We start from the raw sequence: 10,051 nt of genomic DNA, 5'->3' as shown, positions 1-10,051 counted from the left end.
AACCATCGTACCATTGCCACTTATATGGCCCCTTGGAGTGAGACACCCTTTCATTGTTTGAGGGGCTTCCCCACCCGACTTAGTCCTTCCATGTGTGGTAGCAGAAGGAGCCTAGACTGTGGTCCTTCCCCACAGAGCCTTTGCATTGGCTGCACTAAGCCTCAGTGCATCCCTCAGCATGTACTCCTGCAGCATTCCTTACTGACACCTCACTGTGCTGGAAGACCAACAAGTTTTGGGCAGACCAAAGGGCATCGTTCACTGAGTTGATGACCTTCCACTTGAAGTCTGTCTTGGTGTGTGCCCCTGGGAACAGCCCATAGATCAGAGACTCCTCTGTTACGCAGCTTCTTGGGATGAACAGAGACAAGGAGCTTTGCATCCTTCTCACATCCTCTTAGCAAATCCACAGTCTGCAAAGAGGTGAGTAAGTGACACCAATCTGGAGTGACACTTGAACCCACAACTTTTGATTTAAAAGGTGCAACCAACTGAGCTGAGTGTGACACCTCTCAGATGTGGTGGATTTAGGTTCACATCATGATCAAACCAACTGAGTGCATTTATTAAAAAAGCAACATGTACTCTACAAGATATTTATCAAAATATTGATGATTTACGTTGAAAGAAAATTTTATTTCAGACTTTGAATTGGGACAACTTTTAGTATTTTAGTATATGCTTCAACATAAGGAGAATGTCAGCTGGTTTGTGCATGAGGTGTGCTGATATTTTCCAAGGAATGGAGCCATGACCTTAAGTTGATTGCCTTCAGTAGGATATCACTGGAAATGATGTGACCAGCTCTGTGAAAACTTTATTAACAACTCCTCATTCACTTATCCTTTCAGACACCATATGTTGCAAGTAAAAATGCTTGGAACTTCCTGATATGCTAATGAGAAAAGAAATAATTAGTGCATAAATATTGAAATTTCAAATACTTTGATGCTCATGCCAGTTAAGTGCCCTTCAATACATTATTAACTGCACCCCCAGCAACAGAGGAACAATGTAAAACATCCTCTGTAATTTATGGCTTGATACATTGAATGTAGTACAGCTTCTTTTCTCAGACCCTGCAAGGGATCATCCCTCAGTTAAGATTATGGTTATTAGCTTTCCTTTACAATTTGCATTGCATGAATCACAGAAGCATTGAATGGTTGTGACTCAAAAGGAGACCATTCAGTCCATCAAGTCCATACCAGTTCAACATAGAGCAATCAATCAGTCCAATTCTCCTGCTCTTCCCTGTAGCCCTGCAAATTATTTTCCCTTGTGCCTGTTCCTTTCAGGAGCCCTGTTTGACGAGTGGAACATGATTATGCTGGTTTGAATTGCGGCACTCTGGAAATTGAATTGGACTTTTCCTGTCGAGGATTGCACTTACACATATTAAGTGTTTATATATTGGATGTGCATACAACAATATTATAGTCACTGCATGTTGGAGCAATGCTGGAAGATGTTGATCATGTTGATCCAAAGTCTACCTGTCACTGAGTGCTTATAACTTAACCAGATTTTCTTAGTACTGCTTGTTCTGCAGCTGCATGATTTAAAGGTGGCCTCCTGGAGCAGGTGATAGCCCAGTGTCAGAAGCCTGACTTGAATAGGCCCCCTTATGTTATTCCCCCTTCTAGCTCTATCCCAAGTACCCACACTGTCTTCAGCAGAACCAATTCAACACATCTTGCCTGAATATCTCTGTCTACTGATCACTAGACCTATCAATCACCCGACCAACTGTTCCACTGATACACCATCCCCTGTGGATCACCCAACCCATCCATTTGATTCCTACATCCATCCTACTCTACTCAACCAGGCATCAATCAATCCTCCTCCAAGCACCCACTGATCCCTCACCCCCAGCCACTGAGTGCAGATATTCAGAACCCATTCCCAGATATCACAGGACCACAACTCCCTAATTGCAATAACAGGCATCTGAGCCTCGTCCTGAACTGCTGTCTGAGCCATGGCCCTATTCTCACTTCCCTAGGCCCTGTCCCAGCCCTAAGCTGACCTAGTGGTCTGCACTGATAGAACTTGAGAATGATAGGCCTTTCCTAGCATGAAGCTAATTCAGTAGAGCTTGATACTATATCCTCAGCAGCACTGAATTTCTGAGGGGTATGCTCACAAAGAAATGGTTGTTGCCTTGGTATTGAGGTTCAGCAGAGACATTTGTTGATATTTGATTGGGTGTTTAGCATGGACCAATCAATGACATTAGAAGCTCAATATAAAATTCCCCAGTCAGGTGGTCTCAATGAGGTGTGATGATCATGGAAAGCACAAGTTAAAAAACACTTGTTTTTTTTAAAAAAAGCATTTACTTGATTGAAAATCCCAGACTTTTGCCTAGGATTGATTTACCAGTGATACCCAAGAAGAAATTTAGGCATAGGAATTTAATAGAGACACAAGAAATTCTGCAGATGCTGGAATCTGGAGCAATACACAAAAAGTGCTGGAGGAACTCAGCAGGTCAGGCAGCATCCTTGGAGAGAAATAATATTATTACCCTGAAGGTAAAGCACTGGATTCCCAACTTTATTCTGTTTTGCAGTTATTTTTATGTTCAGGGAAGATATCTGCATGGCTACAGGCTTTTGGCTCACCAAGTCTGCAATGATCATGAAAACACCCATTTACTCTAATCCTATTTTATTTTCCCTATGTTCCCATCAATTTCTTCCCAGATTTTATCACTCACTTGCATTCTGGGGCAATGTGCAGTGGCCAATTAACCTGTCAGCCTGCACATATGTGGGAGGAAATCAGAGTGCCTGGGGGTGGGGGTGCCCATACATCCTCAGGAGAATATGCAAATTTAACACAGGCAGCTGCAGAGGTGAGGATTGAATCTGGGTCACCGAAGTGGTGGTGGCTGGAGATTAGATGCTGGATCTGGAGGTTTGGGTTGTTCATAGTTGGAGCAGATGCAGGGAGGGAGTAGATGAGGGGACCCAAGGACTGCAACTAAATGAGTAAAAGGGGATCTACCTGGCTCAGCTTTCCATAGCAGGGCTGGATCTCTTCCACGAGGCTGCTTTTAAATCACTCCTTGGCACAACATGATTTAATCTTCTGCTTTGAGGAATGGCATCGTTCCATGCACCTTTGATGTAGGTACTTGCATCATCAGTGTAAGGGTGCTTTTAAGCTGGTAGTGTTGAGTTGAATTTCAAGAATGGCATGTTCAACCTAGAAATATTGATAAAAGTATTCTACTCTTGAAATAAGCTTTTTCTTTCCCCAATGCATAGCCTTAAATTTCTAGGCCTAAATATTTTTTTTCCTCACAGCATCAAAATTAACGTAATAGGGGGGAAAAAAACAGGACAAATAGGAGATGTTCACAACAATCAACACCACAACCATTCAAAAGAATTACAGTGAAGAACAGCTCAGCAATGTTAAATCTGAGTGGTGTCAACATTTTTTTGGCTCTCAAGCCAGAAATGACAGCATGCCAAACTAAGCAAAGCAGTAATTTGTGGTAGATCTAGATGGCGTTAGAAAGAAATGTGTGTTGTCAGTTTTCCAGTTGAACTATTGTCACTGGGAAGCTAAAGTGATGATTACAACTGCTGCAAAAAGCTTGGTACATTTTCCAGACTAATGTTACTGCGATCTTGTATTGCAAGGAAGTCTGTAATAGATTGCATTCCTCTCATTCTTCACATTCCCATATTACTTTTGCTGCAGTTCGTGTGTTGTTTCCTGCTGCAATAAAGATACATTCAGGCTGAGGTAGAGCTTAAACAGACATCCTTCATTGAAGTCTTCAGCTAATGAGAAGATATGCACAAGTGAGTATCGGAGTAATACACATGATACGCCTGGGTTCTTAAAAGCATCCTACACACACATACGCCTTGCATAGGAGTTCAGAGGCACAAGAGACTGCAGATGTTGGAATGTGGAGCAAAAACCGAGCTGCTGAAGGAACTCAGTGGATCAGGCAGCATCTTTGGAGGAAAGTGGATAGTCGATGGTTTTGGTCAAGGCCCTTTATCTGGACCACTGGTAAAACTCTCAGGTCAGAGAGCATCAGTGGAAAGAAAAACAATTAGCAGTTCAGATCTTGGAACCTTTCATCATAACTTCTTCTGTGCTTGGTTTGTTGGGTCATAAGTTTTGCAGTGTATGGAAACTAAAAACTGCAACTTAAGTTAAAGGGGAAATCACAAATAGTTTTTAATTTTGTTGGGAAATGTGTTTGGAATGAAGGATTTTCCTTCAATGAGCATAGTTTATAACAATGTAGGCAAAATTAAACCATCCACCAGCTGCTTCATTTTTTTAAATGAGTGTCAGCCATGGTCAGAAGCCAGCACACTTCTGAGTTGGAAGATTATGGGTTTATGTCCCAGTCCAGAGGCTAAAGCACAAAAATTTAGGCTAACACGTTGGTGTAGCACTGTCATGGGTGGTGTCTTTCAGATGAGACATTAAACCGAAGTGCCATCAGGTGGATGTAAAAGATCCCATAGGAACTATTTTGAAGAAGAGCAGGGGAGTTATCCCTGGTGGCCAGGCCAGTATTTATTCCTATTCCAATTTTGCTTATAAGGCACCTGAATGGTCATTATTCTGTTGCTTGTGGGATCTTACTTTGTGTAAATTGGCTCTTTCTGAAATTACATTTTAAAAGTTACTTTATGGAGGGGATTACAAAATAAAATAAAACAAAACAGCCAATGGGTTGTTTGATTTTTGCCAACATTGTCATAATCTCTTATCTTAAGCCTCTTTGAAGCAAGGAAAATTCATTCCAAACGCATTTCTCAACAACTTAAAAACTTTTTATGATGTCCCTTTTAACTTTTTTTTTGGACACTCTTGTCCCACATTGGTCAGATTCCATGCACTGAGAAATTTCTGACGCAGGAAACCATGCAGAGAAGTTATGATGAAGGATTCCAAGACCTGGAATGTTAACTGTTTTCCTTTCTACGGATGCTGCCTGACCTGTTGAGTCAGGCTGGAGAATTTTAGTTATAAAGCTGGGCCAGGGTGGTTTTCTCCTGAACAAAGGAGGTTGAGAAAATTACTCATGCTCTATAATTCAGAGGTCCAGACAGGGTGAATAAGGAAAACCTGTGTCCTTGAGTTGAGTAGTTAATAATTTGGAGACACAGATTAAAGGGAAGTGGTGAAAGAAACTGAGGAGAGCTAAGGAAATTTTTTTCACTCCTCTGCAAATTACTGCCTGAAACTGTGGCAGAGCAGAAAGCCTTCATGTACGATACAAAGAAGAGCACTTGAAATGGCCATCCTTTAGGGCTGTGGGTACAGGCTAGTGAAAAGGATTAGCCCAAATTATGTGAGAAACAAAGAAGGGTCCTGACCCGAAATGTTGACTGCCTGCTTTTCTCCACGTATGCTGCCTGGCCTGCTGAGTTCCTCTAGCATCATAGAGTTTTTCAGCCCAAATTGTGTGTTGTTCTTTTTTGGAGGGGATGAGAATGAAGGACTATCTGTGCTATAAAGTTTTAATTTTAATTTTAACTGGTATATCCATTGGAGATGTGGTACAGTATCTTTCTAATACAGTAGAAAGGTACTACAGCACATCTCCAGTGAAGAGCAGCATAATGACCCTCAGCTCTGGTGATCCAGGATGAAGTCAAGTAAAGACGAGTTCAAGCCAAATTGAGTTTATTGTCATATGCACAAATACAGTGAGGTACAGGTACAATGAAATACTTGCTTGCAGCAGCATCACAGGCATATAGATTCAGACAACAACACACAGAACGTAAGTTATACATACATTATAAATTTATACTGGACAATGAAGAAAAAAAAGACCGCACAAACAAGATATTAATGGAAAAAAAATCACAGAGACAAGTCCATGGTAGTGCTAGAGGTGGTTGTAGTGTTCTGTTGCTGAGGTAGGATTAGGGTTGTGCATGTTGGTTCAAGAACCTGATGGTTGTAGGGAAGTAGCTGTTCCTGAACCCGGTGGTGTGGGACTTCAGGCTTGTTTACCTCTTGCTTGATGGTAGCAGCGAGGAGAGGGTATGACCCAGATGGTGGGGATCCTTGGTGATAAATGCTGCCTTCTTGAGGCAGCACCTCATGTAAATGCTTTCAATAGTGGGGAGGGCTGTGCCTGTGATGGACCAGGCTGTGTTGTCTACTCTCTGCATCCTCTTGCATTCTGACCTCCGTCACTGTCTGTGTAGTTTGCATATTCTCCCTATGAGCACTGGGTTTCCCCTGTGTGCATTGGTTTCCTCCCACATCCCAAAGATGCGCAGGTTGGTAGTTTAATTGGCCACTGCAAATTTCCCCTAGTGTGTAGGTGAGTTGTAGATCCTGAGGGGATTTGATGAGAGTGCGGGGGAGGTGGAGAACAAAATGGAATTAGTTTACTTTGATGCTTAATGGTTGGTGCAGAGTTTGGTGGGCTGAAGGGCTTGTTTCTGTACTATATGGCTTTGTGTTATATCAAAGTCACCTTTCTTATTATTTTACAGCATGAAAACAATGTATGTTCGGACCCTTTCCTTGACGGAATGCCAGCGCAAACATCTATGTTGTTATATCTTTTTGGTCAGCCGGTTTTCCTTTTGTTCTAAGTTAATGATCTGCATCATTATGTTTCTTACCTCTGCAGTGTTTGGATGAATTTGTTGCCATCAAAGCTCAACAGAATTCTCAAGCTCCTTATGTCAGGGCTCCCTCTGCCATAGGTTTGATGGGTCCATAATTGGCCCCATCAGTTTCTCTTAACTCCAGAAACATTAGCTTATGGCTCCACCACAGAGTTCCAAAGAGCTGAATATGCAATGAAACAATTGTCTGTAACTCTCTGATAATTCATTCATATTTAAATCTTGAGATCTAAATTTTATTGCAACATTCACTCTTGTAATCTGTGTCCTGCTTAGCAGATTGGCAATCGTTTGCTAGTTTTTAATTATTTATGCATCGTCATGCACAGTATCATGGCCATTCCCTGTGAGCTGTTTTTGTGAATGGCTGCAGATTGTACACTAAAGTTGTTCCTATAACCATCTTGGGTAGAAAAAACTAGGATTTAACCCAGAAATATATCTCATGATTTGATGGGAAAATAGAAAACTGGAGTAACTTTTCCATGATGATAGCTTAAAAGTTGTTGGTGTTTAGTGGGATCTGGATGTTCTTGTACACAATTCCTGCAAATTAATGTACAGGTACAGTAAGCAATCAGGGAAGCAATTGACATGTTGACTTTTATTGCTTGAGGATTTGAATACAGGAATAAAGACTACTTACTGCAATTATATAGGGCCATGTCAGTTGTCATTGGTGGGGCAGAGGTGGAGAGAGTAAGTGGCTTCAAATTCCTGGACATTAACATCTTGGATGACCTGCCCTGGGCCAAGCACATTGATGCAATCACAAAGAAGGCACACCAGCATCTCTACTTTCTTAGAAGCTTAAGGAGATGTGGCATGTGACCAAATACTCTAACCAACTTCCACAGATGCAATGTTGAAAGTATGCTGACTGATTGCATCGTGGCCTGGTACGACAATTCCAATGCACAGGAATGCAAGAGGCTGCAGAGAGTAGTAGGTACTGCCCAGTCCGTCATGGGCACAGCCCTCCCCACCAGCATCTACAGGAGGTGCTGCCTCAAGAAGGTGGTTTCTATCATTATGGATCCCTGCCATCCAGGTCATGCCCTCTTCTCACTTCTCCAATCAGGCGGGACGGACAGAAGCCTAAAGTCCCACACCACCAGGTTCAGGAACAGCTATTTTCCTACAACCATCAGGTTCTTGAACCGACCTGCACAACCCTAATCCTACCTCAGCAATGGAACACTAAGAACCACCTCTTGCACTACCATGGACTTGTCTGTGATTGTGCAAAAACGAGACATTAGTACAAAAAAGAAGTCTTTCTCCTCTTCACTATCTTGTATCATTTATGTACAATTTATATTTTGTGTTGTCCGACCCTATGTACCTGTGAGTAAATTTTTCATTGTACCTGTACCTCACCATACTTGTGCACATAAGTAAAATCAAGTCAAGTTGAGATTGTAATTGAAACTGCACCTAAAATAGGTCTGGTCTCCTAACCCAGCAAAGCATATACTTGAGATAAAAGGGGTGTAGTGAAGGTTCACCAGATTGATTTCTGGGATGGTGGGTTTGATTAAATAGACTGGAGTTCAGATGAATGAGAAGTGATTGCAATCAAATACACAAAATTCTTACAGGGTTCTCAGAATAGATGTTGGATGATGTTTCCCACATGACACCTTGTCAGTCCCAAAACAAAGGGTTGGCCATTCAGGACTGGGACGAGAAGAAATTTCTTCACCCAGGTGTTAGTGAACCTCTGGAAATTCTCTATCCAAGAGGATGTTCAGTTGCTGCATATATTAAAGGCAAAGTTAGGCAAATTGTTGACATTAAGGGAATCAAGGCATATGGGGTTAGGGGAAAGTGATGCTGAGGTAAAAGATCAGTCACAATCTTATTGAATAACAAAACAAACACAAGGGCTGAATCTCCTACTCAGCTTTCATTTTTTGTGTTGGTATGGATGGTCTGCAAGGGACAAATGCCTTCTCCATCCAGGTGGTGAGGATATGGGAAATGCTTCTGAAGAAAGATGGTTGCCCTGAAATTTAATTAGATGATGCTTTATTTTCCAGTGTTATGAAATTGAAGATTATTGTCACTTTTTCTGGAATGAAACATTATAATGACAATTTCTGTTTATTTTGCATCTCTCCAAAAATTTGATTGGGCACTTCCTGGCATCAATAACCCTTGTAAACCCCATGTGATCTCTGGGATGACATCATTGCTTGTCCAGTGTTTCTTTTGGAGCATCAAACTTGTCCCATGTTGTCCTTGTGAGTGGCTCCTGCCTGTACTGCCACAATTCCACTACACCTTCTGAAGGTCAGACCATCCCAGCTCCATAAACTGATCACCTAACCAGCTTGACCATGTGATTCCCACCCACAGATCAGTAGCAGCTCTCAGTTTTCCTCCCAATCCCTGTCCCCACTCATAACGACCTGAAATGCTGATCCTCCTCACCCCCAATCTGTAACAATACTGTTGCTTCTTCCCGCAGGCTGGTCCAGTCTGTCCTGTTCCTGATTAAACACAACCACAAGTGGTGGACTCTAACTGTGTCCACCACCCACACCCCTCCCCGCAAACAAACACGTGTGACTGAAAGTACTTCCTGGTCCTGAGAGCTCAGTTTGGTGCTTCTTCAGTCAGTTTTGGGCCTTGGGAGCAACTGATCATGCATTAGTGTTTCTCGGCAAGTGTTTGTACACTTTAACCTTTCATCTCTGTTAGTGACCTATCCATTATTGTTATTGTTTCAGCAATCATGAATTGCAGTAACAAAGGTAGTTGGAGTTTAACATATCTGTATTTATCCAATATTCCACACGGTGGTGCCATGGTCCAAATTGTAAGTAGTTAAATAAAGGGATCGTCCAAGATCTCTAAAACCCAGCTCAGTATCTGTGAGGTCCTGTATTATCTCTCATTTTTCAGTAGGAAAATAGGCTCAGCCCATGATATCTAAAAGAACCACTGCCAACCTTAGAACAAAGTTAACACACTGCTCTTAAAACATATTTTATTTTAACAACGATAGGTCATGTGGGTTTCGGAATATGAAACAATATTGGCTAAAGGAGGAACAGGAGAGAGATTTGGGAGTTAGGATTGATGGGGGTGATTGATGAGGGAAGATTTTGAAGGAAATGGCGTAGGCAGCTGTGATGGGGAATTGCTTGAAGTGATAATTGAAGCAAGGTAACTGTCGAGGCAATGATCTGGATTGGGGGTTGGCTGATTTTCGAAGGGATTTTGAGGACGTGGTCAAAGGGATCTTGGTCAGGTGGTTATTCAGCCTGGGAGTTTGAGAGATGATATTGGGCAACTGGGAAATGAATGGTGAGGAATAATATGGAATGATACAGTGACATCAGAAGGCTGGTCCTAAGTGGGACTGGTAGGAAGCCTGATGACACCAGTAGCAGGGATGGTTA

Source organism: Pristis pectinata, chromosome 25 (genome assembly GCF_009764475.1).
Source record: "Pristis pectinata isolate sPriPec2 chromosome 25, sPriPec2.1.pri, whole genome shotgun sequence".
NCBI lineage: Eukaryota > Metazoa > Chordata > Chondrichthyes > Rhinopristiformes > Pristidae > Pristis > Pristis pectinata.
This window is presented reverse-complemented; position numbering follows the sequence as displayed.